At 44.1% G+C, this 17,013-nt stretch overlaps 2 long non-coding RNA genes across 2 annotated transcripts in view; one reads left to right on the forward strand and one right to left on the reverse strand.

The window, feature by feature from the left end:
- The window catches only part of LOC309352913, a 911,067-nt gene that overhangs the window by 524,239 nt on the left and 369,815 nt on the right, over positions 1-17,013 (forward strand). Inside the window, exon 2 of the long non-coding RNA XR_014161473.1 lies at positions 6,136-6,338. This is a non-coding gene — a long non-coding RNA (uncharacterized lncRNA). The remainder of the gene's footprint in view (positions 1-6,135; positions 6,339-17,013) is intronic.
- The window catches only part of LOC309352895, a 553,927-nt gene that overhangs the window by 217,795 nt on the left and 319,119 nt on the right, over positions 1-17,013 (reverse strand). The window lies entirely within an intron of this gene.

The following is a 17,013-nucleotide window of genomic DNA, read 5'->3' on the forward strand; positions in this document are numbered from 1 at the left end:
TCATCACCACGTCGTCTCTCCCCCCCCCCCCCCGGTTCCCTCTCCTGGGTAACACACTTGCGGTTAGCAGTAAGATTTCCATGGAAACATCAGGGACAGTTTGGATGGAGATGAAGGCTACATCTCTCCTGTGAGTTAAAAGGTTACACAGTTCACGTCTCCCCTGAACAGCTTGATCCAAGTCTTCTAGCGGTCAATAGCTGGCTGTCTTTTAAGCTGCATCAAGTATGTATGTCCATCCATAAAACTCTGTGTGCATGTCTGGGCAGAGGGTGGGGGCTGACGTCAATTTTTGAAGGTAGATTTTTTTTAAAAAAAATTGTTGAGAGCTATCTTGAGCTGTTAAGGGGAGGGGAGTAACAGTTGGACAATAGTTTGACCAGCTGAAAGGTCACAGGGAATTGAGCGAGCTTTCTGAGTCCATCAATAGTGGCCCCAGAAGGTAGGCTGAAGGCCCACGATACAGGAAATCGCCTGAAACTAAGTAGTACTGATCAGTGCAAGGGTTGGATAGTAACTTTGTCTGCATCCCATCATGAAATATGAACATGCTATATTAAAATTAAAATTTAAGAAAGAATTGAAATTCTTCATCAGGATGGATAAGAAGAGAGAAGTGTTTGATGCTTTAATTTTTTGGAAGCTGCCCAGAGTAGCTTGGACAACCAGATGGGTAGCATATGATGATGATTCTGAATAATAAAGCAAACAGCAGAGTGGACATACTGGTCATTTTCCTACATGGCTTTCTTCCAAAACTATGAATTCCTCACTTGATTCAGTTTCTTTGAAATGTCAAAATATCAAGGGTGCAATATCCTGCTTTGCCACCTCGAGTGAAACAGGAAAGTGCTTCTCTGATCCACTGCCACCACACCAGGGACACTGACTTGCAACCCAGGTTACGGGTGCCCAATGGCACCCGTGACGTCATGACAGTGCTTCCAAGACCTCGCAAGATCTCCATCACAACTTCCTGTTTCTTCCAGAAGTCGTATTCGAAGGCCTAGCAGGGCCTCCGATGGGGTCCGGGAGGTCACAATGGTGCTCCGATGCAACTTCTGGTAGAAACTAGAAGTTGCGTCGGAGCCCTGCATTGTGGGTGCTTAGGCTGAAGTTGAGAATGGGTACAAATCAGGCTTGCAGAATAAAAGAGAGCGGTGGCTTCATAAATGAGGTTGGGAAGGCAAAAAGCAACCTCAATAGCTGCATTGAGTAGGAAGGGGTTAATGGAAGGGAGATTGGTGAGTGGGAGTGAGCAGGGGGGCAGCCCCTAGCAGGACATGACACTGGTGTCACTTCCGGTGTGAGTGTAGTCAAGAATCTGCTATGTATCGTCCTTTCATGGAATAATAAGCTTCTGCAGACCGCACCCAACAATTCAGGAACCCCAAAATATACTCAGAGGCAACTACAAAATCCTGCAAGCTCTGTTAGCTTGATAATTGTACTGTCTTTGATTTGTGGCATGCATTGTAACATGGCCTGGGTCTTTATAACCTAATAATTTTGTCAGGTTATGAAATGAGCTATCAGGTGTTTTGTGATACACAGTGAACCTTTTTTTATTTGTCAATAAAAAGCAGCAAATGGAACTACAAAACTTCATTGTCGAGCATGTCTCCAGGGTTCAGCTTCCCATATATTCATTGTATGTGTGCCTGCGTGTTCATTGTCTTTGTGTAGGAATGCATCATGCTGTCTGGAGATCTGGAGATCAGAACATGATGCCCATTCACACATTTGTGCTCACAGAGACCTTCCCCAGTGTCCACCAGGTTTTCCACCCCCACTGCTGAAACTGGGCTTGAAAGAAGCAATCTGTTGGGTGCCAGGTGTGTGTGCGCGCACACACATTTTAGTGCATAGTGTTCCCAATGCATTCATTTTTGAATGCATGTTTTGCAGATTATTATTTTTTTGCTATTTTTGCAAATATATGGATTTCTATGCACACTTTCCCCTGATATATGCATTTTCGAACACAATATTTGGTTAGAGAAATACAGCTGCCCTTTGCAATTTGCATTTCTCCAGAATCTGAGATGTATTTTGGTCACAGGTTTCCGGAAGTGTGAATTAGGTTAAACTGTGACCCATGTTGAAATTCTTTCCTACCCTTACTGCATGGAGCCATGCTTCAATTTGTCTGCTTGTACATTCAGCGACTTTCAACAGCTGGATGTCCAGACAGGAACTTCTCTGCTATCTGTGCATACTGTAAATGCACAAAGAAGTGTCCTAACCTCTGAAAAGGGCAAAGATTGTGGCTGATTTAGCGCACTGGCCCTTTACAAGGCTGAGAGAATAATTCACCAAAACAGTGTGATGTTTAATCAAAAGTAAAGAATGAAGTACTGGTGGACTTGGCTTCAAAGTTTCCTTTCTGTTGTTATCATTTCAGAATTGATTATCTAATAGACACTTGGCCTGTTTGTTAATTCTCAGCTGGGAACCAGAAATTTAGTTTGTAGTCTCACAGCCTTGTGTGTTGTACTCAGCTTATGTACCATTCATAGTAGGCATGCCAACTCCATGGGGCTAAGGTAGCCTTTCTCAACCTGTGGGTCTGTAGAGGCCTTAGCCCAGTGTTTCTCAACCTGTGGGTCCCCACATGTTGTTGAACTACAACTCCCATCACCCCTAGCTAGCAAGGCCAGAGCTTAGGGATGATGGGAGTTGTAGTCCAACAACATCTGGGGACCCACAGATTGAGAACCACTGGGCTAAGGCCTCTACAGGCCCCCATGTCCACTGGGATGGGGTTCAGCACCCCCAATCCTGAGGGGGCAGAGGAGATCTGGTAGTAAGTTGCCCTGGGCAGTGCTGCACTGGGAGAGAAAGAGAAAAGGAAAGAAAAGGCAGAGTCCTCTCTCAAATGAAGCTTTTAACCCCTGTCACCCACAGAAAGTGGGGGACCTTTCCATTTCTCTTCTGAGAACTTTCTTTTATTCTCCCAGCCATTCTTGAAGGTCTCATCTTCCCTGCCTCTCACTTAGGGTCCTTCCACCAACCATAAACCACCTTCACACATGTGTAATCCTTGGACTCCAAGAACAGCTCCAGAGCAGAGGGAGTGCTGTTCATTTCTAATAAAGAAGTCAAACACTCCACTAGGGCACACTAGTGGAAGCAAAACCAGCCACCACACTGAATGGTGGGCAGCTCAGACTTCTCTGATAGGGATCTCCCATCTCTCCAACACATGAGCCCTTCTTTCATTTCCAAACTCTGATTGTTGAATGAAGCTGGCTCTCTAAATTCACTTGACACTTTGCAGACTGTTTGCAAGCAGTGAGATGTCTGGGAGCAACTCCTGGGCCCGTCGCCTGGTATCTGGCTCATGAAGACCTCATCAGCTAAATGTTCCTAAACACCACTTCGGGTTAAAGCAATTCCAAAGGCATAAGATCTAATCTTGCATCCAGAGGACATTAACTCCGGAAATTGTTTTGAAGCTGAACTCTTGGCTACAAATGGAAGAACACAATCAAAGAGGAGCGTTGTGTTTAGTTAAAGTTGACTTTCCCCTTCCACTACTTTCTCCCTTCTTTTATCCCTTCCTTAAATAGCATATCAACTGTCAGCTCTACTTACTTTGAAACCCTAAACCCTGAGAGGTCGTCCTTACATGAGTAAATTAATTATTTAGTGAGTGATGGATTACATGACATAGAAGCAGCTTGAATGCCCCAAGTCGATGATGGAGGAGTAAGATCTGAGATCTGAGCTTAGCATAGAGAGAACAGAAAGGAAGTGAGGTGAGGGGAAACAGCCAATTGTTTTGCGCTTACCACAAATGAATTGAAAAATTTAATGCCGCATTCCTCCAGTGCTTTTTCCTAGGTAGAAGAAGAAGAGTTTGGATTTGATATCCCACTTTATCACTACCCTAAGGGGTAACAATCTCCTTTCCCTTCCTCCCCCACAACAAATACTCTGTGAGGTGAGTGAGGCTGAGAGAAAGTGTGGCTAGCCTAAGGTCACCAAGCAGCTGTGGAGGAGCAGGGAAGTGAACCCGGTTCACCAGATTACAAGTCCACCTGTCTTAACCACTACACCTCACTGGTAGCAGTTGCTCATAGAGATTTGACATTTATAAGAGAATGGAGGCCAAAAAGGACTTGAGAGTCATGCAGTTCCTTGGGTTTCTGCTACAGGATTCTTCAAGCCTTAACTCATTAACAGTGATTAAGGCAACAATTTACAGAGGCCATTTCAGATATTGAGACCAAACTGGATGTGGCAGGGTGTTAGCAGCTGCTATTGGGGAGTGGGGCTGTGGATCCTACCTTACAAATGATAGTCCTCTATTTGAAGGATGGCCGAAGGAAGGCATCTCTCTGAAGATGCTGTTATTTGGAGAGGCCTGGAAGTTGCACATCCAGGGTAAGCATCTAGCACACAGCTCGCCTAGTCTCAACATCTCCCTGCCAGGGTGAGATGGATTGGATTGCATATATGATAAGTGTTATATGCATTTTATATTTGATATATGCATTTTATGCATAATTTACCCCAGTCAGTGACTTTTGTATGCAGAGAACAGCAAAGCAAAACCTGAAGAACTGCAGATTTTGAAGGGTGGCTGTGTTTTGGTTTACATATTGTTTCAAAGAAGAAACAATTTTGTAAGTTTGACTCTAAGTGTGAACTGAGTTGTGTTTCTCCCTAGTCTCTAAGTTCAGCATCCAGCTTCCCACAGATGCCTTCAGGATGACCATTAACAGGGCAAGAAGGCCTGTGACCTTCTTTGCTATTGTCATGAGCAAGAATTATACCTATAAGAAGAATAAGAGCTACAATTCGGCTTCCCACACTGTCCCCTGTCGCCCAGATTTGGAATCTCACTTGGAAATGTTGGTTGGGATGTAATCAAAGCAGGATCCTTCCCCCCCCCCCATGATTACCATTACAGACATTTACATCCAGCTCCATAAATCGTCAACTGAAGCTTTGAGTATATCATTATTTATTGCCTCTTTGAGTTTGCATCTGTTTTCAAATTTCGACTATCAGAGTTGTGACTTGACTCAGCAATTACCAAGAACTTCAGGTTGCAGGGATAAATATGTAGATTGAAAAACCCTGCTTCACGCTGAAGGAGGAATGAGAATATGCCTTTTTGAGGATCATTTTGAGAAGCAGGAGAACGTAAGAATCTCTGCCATACAGAGTTAGGTTATTTGTCCATCTACTTTGCCTCCTCCAGCCTAGTGCCCTCCAGGTGTTTAAGACTGTGACTCCTATTTACCCCTGAGGGAGACCAAGCTATTCATTCATTCATTCATTCCCCGCCCATCTGGCTGGGTTTCCCCAGCCGCTCTGGGCGGCTTCCAACAAAAGATTAAAAATACATTAAAACAACAGTCATTAAAATCTTCCCTAAACAGGGATGCTTTCAGATGTCTTCTAAATGTCAGATGGTTGTTTATTTCTTTGACATCTGAAGGGAGGGCATTCCACAGGGCAGGCACCACCCCTGAGAAGGCCCTCTGCCTGGTTCCCTGTAACCTCGGTGCTGGACCACAGTGTCCGGGCTGAATGATGGGGATGGAGACCCTCCTTCAGGTATACTGGGCTGAGGCCTACTCCAGCAATGTCTCTCTTGACTGGTGGTGCAATGTGTGCATGCTTCCACTAAGCTACAGTCCTCCCTGGAGAGGCTTGGTGCCCCGTTCATTCTCTGCTGTGTCTCAGAGAGTCATAGAATCACAGAAGGGTAGAGTTGAAAGGGATTCCGAGGGTCATCTAGTCCAACCCCCTGCAATGCAGGAATCTCAACTAATGCATCTATAACAGATGACCATCGAATCTCTGCTTAAAATCCTCCAAGGGAGGAGAGTCCACAGACTCCCAAAGGAGACAGTTCCACTGTCAAGCATCTCTTACTGTCAGAAAGTTCTTCCTGGTGTTCATTCAGAATCTCCTTCCTTGTAACTTGAAGCCACTGGTTCAGGCCCTGCCCTCCAGAGCAGGAGAAAACAAGCTTGCTCCATCTTCCATGTGATAACCCTGAAGATATTTGCAGATGGCAGTCATATCTCCTCTCAGTCTCCTCTTTTCGAGGCTGAACATACCAGTTCCTTCAGCCATGCCTGATAAGGCTTGGTTTCCAGACCCTCAATCATCAAGGCCAGTGTGGTGTAGTGGTTAAGAGCGGTAGTCTTATAATCTGGGGAACCGGGTTCGCGTCTCTGCTCCTCCACATGCAGCTGCTGGGTCACCTTGGGCCAGTCACACTTCTTTGAAGTCTCTCAGCCCCACTCACCTCACAGAGTGTTTGTTGTGGGGGAAGAAGGGAAAGGAGAATGCTGGCCACTTTGAGACTCCTTTGGGTAGTGATAAAGCAGGATATCAAATCCAAACTCCTCTTTTCTTCTTCTTCATGGCCGCCCTCCTCTGCAGATGTTCCAGCTTGTCAACATCCTTCTAAAATTGTGGCACCCAGAACTGGACACAGTACTCTACTTGTGGACTGACCAAGGCAGAATTGAGTGGTACTAAGTGTGTGTGTGTGTGTGTGTGTGTGTGTGTGTGTGTTTGTATATTACTGTGCCAGCTGTGGAACTTCCTTGAATTTCTAATTTTAATTTAATTTGCTTGGAACATGTCCTTGCACTCCAATAAGGTCTCTTCCTTGTCTGGATGGAGGACAGAGAAAGGTCTGTGAGTGTGTAAGTGCATTGCTCTTCCCAATTTTTCCTCTGGCCCCAACCATCCCTGGCTTATGGGACCTAGAAGGTTGCTCAGAAGTGAACATGCCTCCCAGGCTGCAAAAGCGTCCCCACCTCCTGTCCCAATGCGAACAGCAAAAGTGGTGTGGTGGTGGAACAGAATGAAGACATTTCTCGGGCCACAATTACCCTGGAACGTTGCCTTGCTAATTAGCTTGCAGGAGCTGTCACGCTGGTCAATAGCCTTTCCTCTGCCAAAGACAGCGTTATTGTCTGATTCATGTTTTGACTCATCCCCTTGCCCCGCTACGTTAATCGTCTGCTGTTGATAGCCATTTAACTAAATGTGTCTAGGGAAATAGGGCAAATAACAGTAATGGGGGAGACAAGGATTATGGCTGAGATACCCATAAAGAATGTGAAGGGTTATCCACACACACACCCCACACACACTCGAGCTCCAAAAAAAGGCGAGTGAGGAAGCCTGACCTCTATACCACTTCAAGTCATGGCAGTGTAAATTACAAGGGAATAAAATATTGCCTGCTTGTGCAATTGCTGTGCTGGTGTTATTGTTCCATTACCAGAGCACTGGCAGAAAGCACCATAAAGAGGGAGAGGTAGCTGAAAGGGAAACAATTGGCCTCCTTTAAATTTAACTTTAACTGCTTCAAATCTTTATTGCAAAACCACTTTTTTGGGGGGTGGGTGGGGGTCTTTTTCATTGTTGTTGTTTCTGAGACCAGATCCATTTTAGGAGCCAACAGTGTGAATTTCCCAACATCAATGGAATGAAAGGTCAAGCTTCGAACAGCTCAATCCTGTGAATTGTGGTCTAAATGTATGATCTACTGAACCCAGCTTCAATTTTGCAAAAGGAGAAGTGGTGGAGAAACAGGAACAAATGCATATATGCTAACCCAGTTTCAGTCTCTGAGAGGTAAAATGCAGGATGCAAATTGGGGAGGGGCATTTGCCTTACGGTTAATTTCCACTTTACAGTTGAGCTTTCACACAATGTAAAAACCACTTCTGGAAATCTAGCAGAATATAGTGGAAGTTTATGCTCATTTCCGAGTTCTTTGATTCCAGGGGGAAAAAATCCATTTGCAATCCAATTTATGCAGAAAATCATGGGAGTAAAGCTACAGCATTTGGAGTGGTATACCGACATCCAGTTCTTTCCAGTTGTTTTGATGAGTTAAAGACAGGAGACCAGAAACATGTATGTGTGGAAAGGGTGGAGGACATGCAGTGTTGTCCAGTGACATCCATTGTTCTGCCTCATCATTCCTACTAGTGTAAATGAAATTTAGTTCAACATGCTAGTATATTGGTCAAAAAGGCACAGTTCCATAGCATAACAGGTACTGCCATGTGGAAGGAACTTTAGAAAATGGAACAGAAGCATTAGCATTAAAATCAGGAAAACCAATTCTCCACATCTGATTGCACTCAAAGTCAAACCTTGGTTGAACTTATTTTGAGCAAGAGGGAAGTCCCAGATGATGAAATATCTTAGCCCCAAGGACAAAGCATCAAGATAACAAGTGGGTTAGGCAGCTGTGAGATTTTGGGCTTATTCAAAGTGAATTAACTCAGTAAACAACAATAACAGGTATGCAGGGGGGGGAATCAGCAGGGGTGTGGAGGATATCCAGTGTATGATATAGAATCCTATTTGTGTGACTACATGCCTGCTGGATAGAAATTTTGGGTGTACAGTGGTACCTCGGGATAAGAACTTAATTGGTTCTGGAGGTCCATTCTTAACCTGAAACTGTTCTTAACCTGAGGTACCACTTTAGCTAATGGGGCCTCCCGCCACTGCCCCGCCACCGCCGCACGATTTCTATTCTCATCCTGAAGCAAAGTTCTTAACCCAAGGTACTATTTCTGGGTTAGCTGAGTCTGTAACCTGTAGCATCTGTAACCTGAGGTACCACTGTGTGTTCCATGCAGTGAGCTCCTGGATCTCAAGCAAGAAGTTTTGAGGACAAAGAAGCTAACATGGAGATGCTGAGGAAGTCAGAGAGGATGGTGAATGAGGTCCTCAGGAATATGTCAGTGGTACATCACTCCCAGGATGACACTTTCTCTCATGAGGGCCTTGGGCAGGGTTGAGGAAATATCAGGAATGAACACATTCCAAGATTCTCTATATCTCACTCATGATTCCCACCAGGCCCTGCCCCTTCACAGGAGGTCCCTCCACCAGCTGTCCTCCATGCGCCCCTCAAGCACTTTTGCATACCCTCCAACCCATCAAGGTGAAAATCCAGGATGCACATCTTCCAGGACTGCACTACCACGCAAGTCATGTGGCAGTGACCGATTGCGGTCCCAAAAGATGTGTTTTTTCGGGAGCATGATGTAATATAGTGCTCCCCAAAGCACGCACACGGGGGGGGGCAAGATTGCTGCATGAGATCGTGCGATATCTTTGGGCACTGTGCTCTTGCATGAAGGAAAAAAAACCAGGATGTCCCGATTTTATCGAGACCGTTGAGGGGTATGCTTTTGCCAGGCTTGAATGTATCCTCAAAAAAGTCCCAAAGTCTCTTGCTTGCCTGGTTGAAGGCTAGAGAGATGGTGGGGAGTTAGCCCAGGGGGCACACTTCAAACTATCTGTGTTCCAACATCCTGGCACCACTCCAGATAGCAGGAATCTACCGTATAGTAAAACACCTTGCCAACAAAGGTCCGTATAGTTAAAGCCATGGTTTTCCCAGTAGTGATGGATGGAAGTGGAAGCTGAACTATAAAGAAGGCTGATCGCTGAAGAATGGATGCTTTTGAATTCTGGTGCTGGAGGAGACTCTTGAGAGTCCCATGGACTGCAAGAAGATCAAACCTCTCCATTCTTAAGGAAATCAGCCCTGAGTGCTCACTGGAAGGACAGATCATGAAGCTGAGGCTCCAATACTTTGGCCCCCTCATGAGAAGAGAAGACTCCCTGGAAAAGACCCTGATGTTGGGAAAGATGGAGGGCACAAGGAGAAGGGGATGACAGAGGACGAGATGGTTGGATAGTTTTCTCGAAGCTACCAGCATGAGTTTGACCAAACTGCGAGAGGCAGTGGAAGGCAGAAGTGCCTGGCGTGCTCTGGTCCATGGGGTCATGAAGAGTCGGACACGACTAAGCAACAACAAACACAACCTGAGGTAGTCCTCTTTTTTTGTAATTAAGGAGAGCATGCATGCTGACTTGCCCATCAAAGTCTGAAAAATCCTCTGAAACCTTTGTGCTTAAGGAGTTCCAGAACTTCCACCTGTGACGTGAAAGCCCCTTCAAGTCATCACTCTTCTCAGCAGTTGCTAGGCTACGGACATGTTTGTGAAGCCACCCTGTCAGAGGAGACTCCCAAACATGTTCCCTTTCCTCTTCACTTTCTCCTCCATTCAACCCTAATTCAACTGCTAGACGGGGAACGTGCATGCAAATATGAAACTCCAGACATAATTATAGTACCAACATCTGTATATTTTCCAAATATACCTTTCCCTTTTGTCTCGCTGTCACCTGTTCCTGCTCACCACTCGTTACTCAAAATGAAGAGCTGTGTTTAACTATCTCTGGGTTTCGTCCTCCACCTCTTATTTATGCTGAAGCTACGCATGAAACAGCCATTTGTATTCGGGTTGTGGCAGTGCTCTGACTTGGCCTATAATTCACAACCAGAAATATTATATTTCTTTTGTAATTGTACTTCTATACATATCAATTAAAAGGAAGTTTAAAGGGGGAGGGAATGCTCCTTCAGGAGCCATGATTGATTAGATGGGTCTCCAATTCTTCTGGGAGAAGAAGGACTGGCTGGGTCATGTATTGGGGTGTGCATGAACTCTGGGCATACCATGAATTATGGGGTGAATCAGTGTGATTCAGGGAAGGTTCCCATATTTCCAAGTCGGATTAAACTGTTAACATGGCATCTCGAGTTGAATCAGGGGCTCCCTAAGTAGCTTTGTGGCCTTAAGTGTCCAAAAAATGCAAAAATAAAATTAAAAATGTTTGTTTTATTAGAAATGAAACTAAGCTGACTTGAGAAATGCCCAGAGCTCAACAAGAAAGAAGGTAGAGAGATGTAGAAATCTTTTGTTGTTGTTTTGATGAATATCTCTAGCCATGATGATGATGATGATTGTGATTATGAATTTGTCCCCTGGACCTGAGATTCTCAAACCCCTGGTTTACGGTTTTGACTCAACTTGGCCACTGTGATTTCTGCAATTTCCCTATAAACCATGATCTGTTGCGAAGCAGCACCCAGGCATATCCTCTCAACTTCCGTGCAACTGCCTTTGAACATGTTCTGTTCAGATCTAAAGTTACCCATGTTGAGTTAACTCATCTTAAGTTAGTGGCAATTGTCCTGGACTGAGGCATCTAAATACTGGGCTGTCAATCATTCCACACACACCTGCCACACACAATCATCTACTTGAAAAATAACATCCTGCCGTTTTCTACAGTGAACATGGCTTTCTGAGCTGCATGAAAGAAGCTTAAATTTAAACTGAAATCTCTGGAAGGCAAACATACATTTCTCGACGACTCCAAAACTTGCAAACGGAAGCCTTTTTGAACACCGCCGCAACTTGTGGATATCATTTGTGACCCTAATTACTGCTGTACATTGGTAATAGCAAGCCCAGCACATAGATAATTGGCTTAGCTACACAATGATAAACATGTCAGGCTATAACTTTTGCTGTTGCTTAGGACATAAAATGGAGATTGGAATGTCAGTGGGTGTTTTATATCAAATAAAATCACAGACAAATGGATTGAGAGACCTGAGCCTGAGCCTAATGGGATCGAACCATTAAAGTTTTGAGCAGTCTCCTGTACAACAACAACAACAACAACAAATATAGGGTGGAGACAATGAGCTTAGCTAAGCAAGGCTTAAGGTTGAAATATAACAAGCAGAGTGATCATTGTTTAATGTTACACAAGGAGTCAGTGCTATCTTAAGTAGCATTTGAGTAAGATTCCTTTTAGGGAAGAACGAAAGGATTCCTGGATAAAAAAACAATTTTTTCAGGGGCTAGCTAGATGACCCTTAGGGATCCCAACTCTTTGATTCTACAATAATTGCCTGCTGGATCAGGCCAATGACCTATCTCATCCAGCATCCTCTTCTCTGGATTTGGCCACAGAGATGCCTCTGGGAAGTCCACAAAAAGGATTCGAGTGCAACATTACTCTCCCCTCTTGTGGCTTCCAGCTACTGGTATTCAGAAGCATTTAGGGAAGCTTTTAATGTTTAATAGGTTACTGTATTTTAATCTGTTGGAAGCCGCCAAGAGTGGCTGGGGAAACCCAGCCAGATGGGTGAGAATGAATGAATAAATAAATAAATAAATAAATAAATAAAATCATCAATAGCCCTCTCCTCCTTGATAAAGATTTGTCCAATAGAATTAGTTATTTAACTAATGGCCTTACAAACCACTTTTCTGGCAAAAGTTATATCCCAAAGTGGTTTGCATATTATTGCATCAATACATACACAATCCTTTGCTTTACATAATGTTCCAAAGTACTTTGTAAAAGTTTTACTGAGCCTTAAATACACAGATGGTTTGAAATGGTAACTCAAAGCAACACCCTTGCCTCACATGGAATTGTGGTTCTAGGTCTCTCCCCTCTAAGCACCTTATCAAATGTAGTTGACCATTCCAATGATATAGGCAGTGTGGTGTAATGGTTAGAGTGTCGGACTAGGACATGGGACACCAGGGTTCCCATGTCCACTCAGCCATGAAGCTTGGTCACCTTGGGTTAGTCAATGCCTCTCAGCCTTCCTACCACGCAAGAGTGTTGAGGGGATTGAACGAGGAAGGGAAGAAGCATGTAGTTGAACTTGAGCTCAATGGAGAGGGGTAAAGGGACCCCTGACCGTTAGGTCCAATCGCAGACGACTCAGGGGTTGCGGTGCTCATCTCACTTTATTGGCCAAGGGAGCCGGCGTACAGCTTCCACTTTATGTGGCCAGCATGACTAAGCCGCTTCTGGCAAACCAGAGCAGCGCACAGAAACACCGTTTACCTTCCCGCCAGAGCGGTACCTATTTATCTACTTGCACTTTGACGTGCTTTCGAACTGCTAGGTTGGCAGGAACTGGGACCGAGCAATGGGAGCTCACCCCGTCGCGGGGATTTGAACCGCCGACCTTTTGATCAGCAAGTCCTAGGCTCTGTTGTTTAACCCACAGCGCCACACACATCCCTCAATGGAGATTAGGTGGGATGTAAAAGCCATAAATGAATGAATGCATGAATTCATTCTGAGATAGACTCACTTCCACTGATTGAAAAGCTAATGGTTCGTAATTCTTGAGATTCCTGCATTGCAGGGGCTGGACTAGAAGACCCTTGAGGTCCCTTCTAGCTCTACAGTCCTATGATTCTACAAGCTCTGCAACTGCAGTTTGCAAAATGGCAATCTGCCCATTGGATGGCGCAATGCACACAAATACCAACCCCAGACTAGGAGATGGAGAGCAATTTGATTCAGTTCATATTTAAAGCTGAAACTAGCTAATTCACACTTTTCAGAATGAGAACTGGAAAAAAAGCAATCCTTTGGAACATGTACTTCACTGAATTTTGCAATGCAGTTCTCCAGCCAAGTAATCGCTACAGAAATGCATACCTAGGGTAAAGTGTGCATAAAATGCATATATATATATATATATATATATATATATATATATATATAAAATAAAATAACGTACAAATATTCATTGTAATGGAAAAATTGCTTGGCGGCAATGTCCATATCAGGCAGAATTGCATGCAAAAATGTGTCCAGTAGGAGAAATCTGCACTAAAATACTGATGATTTTTTGTAAGGACTTTATAAGAATAGCAAGCTGGTGTGGAAACATGGATAACTGAATTTAAGGCTGAAAAACTGAGAAATGAGCAGACCAAAAGTGACTGGTTCTCTTATCCCTGCCCCAGACACAATGCATCTGGTCTGCATTTTGAGATTTAACTTCTGGAGGCTGGTGGTAGGACCTCAATTCCAACTGCTAAGAACAGCAACTGTAACAACTCAGGTTGTTTTTAAATAAGGCATCCCTCAGAGGTAACAGTAGGGATGGAAATAAGGACATTTTCTTTCCAGAAAATAGGGATTGCCTCTCTAAAACAGAGATATTTGGGATGTTTTATGTATGTTGCCATAAAAAGCATAATGAGCTAAATCAGGAATAGAGAACCTCTGAGTGTTGGTGGACTTAAGCTCCCATCATCGCTAACCATTAGCAATTCTGGCTGAGATTGATTGATTGGCGCTAGAATCCAACAATATCTGGAGGGTCAGAGAGGTTCCCCATACCTGCACTAGATGGTCAGCCCAGCCTGGCAGCCTTCCCACTCCTAATGTAGCATTTATTAAAAATTGATCTGTATCGATCCCAAATCAATAGCTTTCAGAGCCACCCAGAATAAATTGGCTGTGCTTATTTCACAAGCCCTTGCAAACAAAGACTCGCATCGATACAGGGTCATTGTCTGTGTGTGCTTCAAAGTAACACATTTCAAGCTGGCTTTTGAGTCCTTCATCCTTCAAGCAGTAGGTGGCTTTTCGGGGGAAATGCACCATCGCCGCATGAGTCCCCTCATGTGTTTAGATCTGCTGGGGGTTCTGCTTACAACCCCCTTGGCGAAAGAAACCAAAACTGTTGAAGGAACACAAGCTGTGTAGCACTGACTCTGGGGTCCATGAATGCCATTGTTTCCTGCTGAAAGAAAGACAGAGTAGCAATGTGCCATGCAATGTGCTTATGAACAAAGGACCCAGATGCAGGCTATAGGCTTAGCCTTAGTTCCTTAGGAGCGAAACAATATGTCAAATACTACTAGCTCCTAGCCATGATAGCTATGCTCTGCCTCCACAGTTGAAAGCAGCAATGCTTCTGAATACCAGTTGCTGGAAACCACCAGAGGCGAGAGTTGCTCTTACACTCAGGTCCTGCATGTCCATTTCCCAGGTACATCTGTTTGGACACTGTGAGAAGTAGAGCGTCCATTGGCTTGACCTAGCAGGCTCTTCAGGTGTTCTTAGACCAGGAAGAATGAGCAAGAACGTCTGCTTGTTTTGTAACAGGGATGGGAATCCTCAGGACCAGGGGCCCTAGACCTCTCCACTTGTCCCCCAGGACCATCTTCAAAGCCACATCCATCTCTAACCTTGTTTCACACCCTCTTTGAAGAAGAAGAAGAAGAAGAAGAAGAAGAGGAGTAGTAGTAGTAGTAGTAGTTTGGACTTGATATCTCACCTTTCACTCCCCTTAAGGAGTCTCAAAGCAGCTCACAATCCCCTTTCCTTTCCCTTCCTCCCCCACAACAAACACTCTGTGAGGTGAGTGAGGCTGAGAGACTCCAGAGAAGTGTGACTAGCCTAAGGTCACCCAGCAGCTGAATGTGGAGGAGCAGGGAAACGAACCCAGTTCACCAGATTACAAGTCTACTGCTCTTAACCACTACACCACGCTGGCTCCCATTGAGTGTCTTTGCCTGCCTGGAATGTGCCCTTGAGCTCTTGCTTGGATGGCTAGAGAACAGAGGTGCATGCATGGAGAAACTAGCTTACTGCACAAAGGTAAATTCACATTTTGATTTTTCCCCAATTATATTTCTTTTAAAAAATAACATATACAAGCAAAACACAATTTTGTCTTTTCTCTTATTTTTGTCGACTTCCCACCCTGTTTTCAATGGTGTTGTTCTTCCCCTCCTGCTGTGCCCTGCCTTCTCTCTATTAAATTGCAACCACAAAATTATAATCTAATTACTTCTGTTGCTCATAGCTCAAATCCTGCTTGCAAGTTCATCATACTATTTCTTTAAGTAGTCCATCTGTTCTTCCATAAAACACTCATCATTAGATATTGCTGTTAATTTTGTCAGTTCTGCATAATCCAATATCTTACTTATCCATTCTTCTTTGGCGGGAACTTCTTCCTTCCTTTTCTGCACATGAAGAATCGTAACTGCTGCTTTTACATACATAAACCACTTTTAACATTTTCTTTGTGGTTTCTACCCCTCTAATCTCTGACAGAAACATTTCAGGGTTGTTGTTTTTTGGTATACCCATTTTAAACATCTTTTTAAAAATCTCATCAGTGCTGGTTCTGGTGTATGAAGGCAGCCCTGTTTAGGGAAGTTTTTAATGACTGATGTTTTAATAATTTTTTAATCTTTTGTTGGAAGCCTCCCAGAGTGGCTGGGGAAACCCAGCCAGATGGGCAGGGTAGAAATAAATTATTATTAATAATATTATTATTATGAAGCCCTGTACAACTTGGGACCAGGATTTGTCCCCTGCCTGAAACCCTGCGGCAGTCAGTGTTGACAATACTAAGTTAAATTAGCTATTAGTCTGAGGTATAATTAAGCTTCCTATGTCCCTATGAAAGTTGTAATGATGTTTGAGAGAATGTAGGTAATACGGTCCTTAACTCTCTCGACATAAATCTGAAGCGCTGTTATTTTTTTTCAAAGCGTGTTTGAGAATCCTGGTACGGTATGAGCTCAGATTCAGCCCTGTTGAGGCCTGGGCTATTAAAATGGTTCCCTTGCCTGAAGAGACACACTGTGAAATATCACACCTTGTCAGCACTTGCTGGCTTTGCTGAAAGTTGAGGTGAGGATTTGACTTTATGTCCTTGTCACTCTGGCCTTGAGACCTGAGAGATGTGGAACACCTTCCTTAAAACACAGCATGATGGATAAACGGCAGCAACAGCTGCTTTAAACTATTGGTGATGAAACCTCTCTGTAAAGTACAGATTGATGGCTGGATGGTCATGGTAAAGGGGGGAAAATGTACTGAAATATCTCTTGATGGCCTCCTTCACAAATACAGTACATACTGCAGGAGCACAGTTCTTCATTGAGAAAGATGCATCACATTGCATAAACCCAGACTTCTTGCCCACCAGCCATTTGGGATTCTCATGCTCTAAGGATTGATGATGATTTTCCTTGCTCTGTAAAGATCATCTCTGTGTCTACAGCAGTATCATAAATGTTCAAAGGTTGTGACCAGGGCAAATTCCCTTTTGGCATTCAAGTGCAGAGGCTTACACCAAATTCCCAGTTGGTCAGGCTTTATTCGGTAATGCATTACTGGACAGAGTACAAAGAGTCTGTGAGAGCATTTCCATTAGGACACACACTATTTAGGCAAATATATGCTGTTTTAGCTGTTCATCCTCTACTCAACCACCCACTGCCACCCCAGCATTCAGGACCAGGCAGTCCTCCACACCAGCCCACCCCCTGTCCCCCAAGAACAGTACTTCTGTCTTGT

This window comes from Podarcis erhardii (assembly GCF_964252035.2).
Source record: "Podarcis erhardii genome assembly, chromosome: 11".
In the NCBI taxonomy this organism is placed as follows: Eukaryota; Metazoa; Chordata; class Lepidosauria; order Squamata; family Lacertidae; genus Podarcis; species Podarcis erhardii.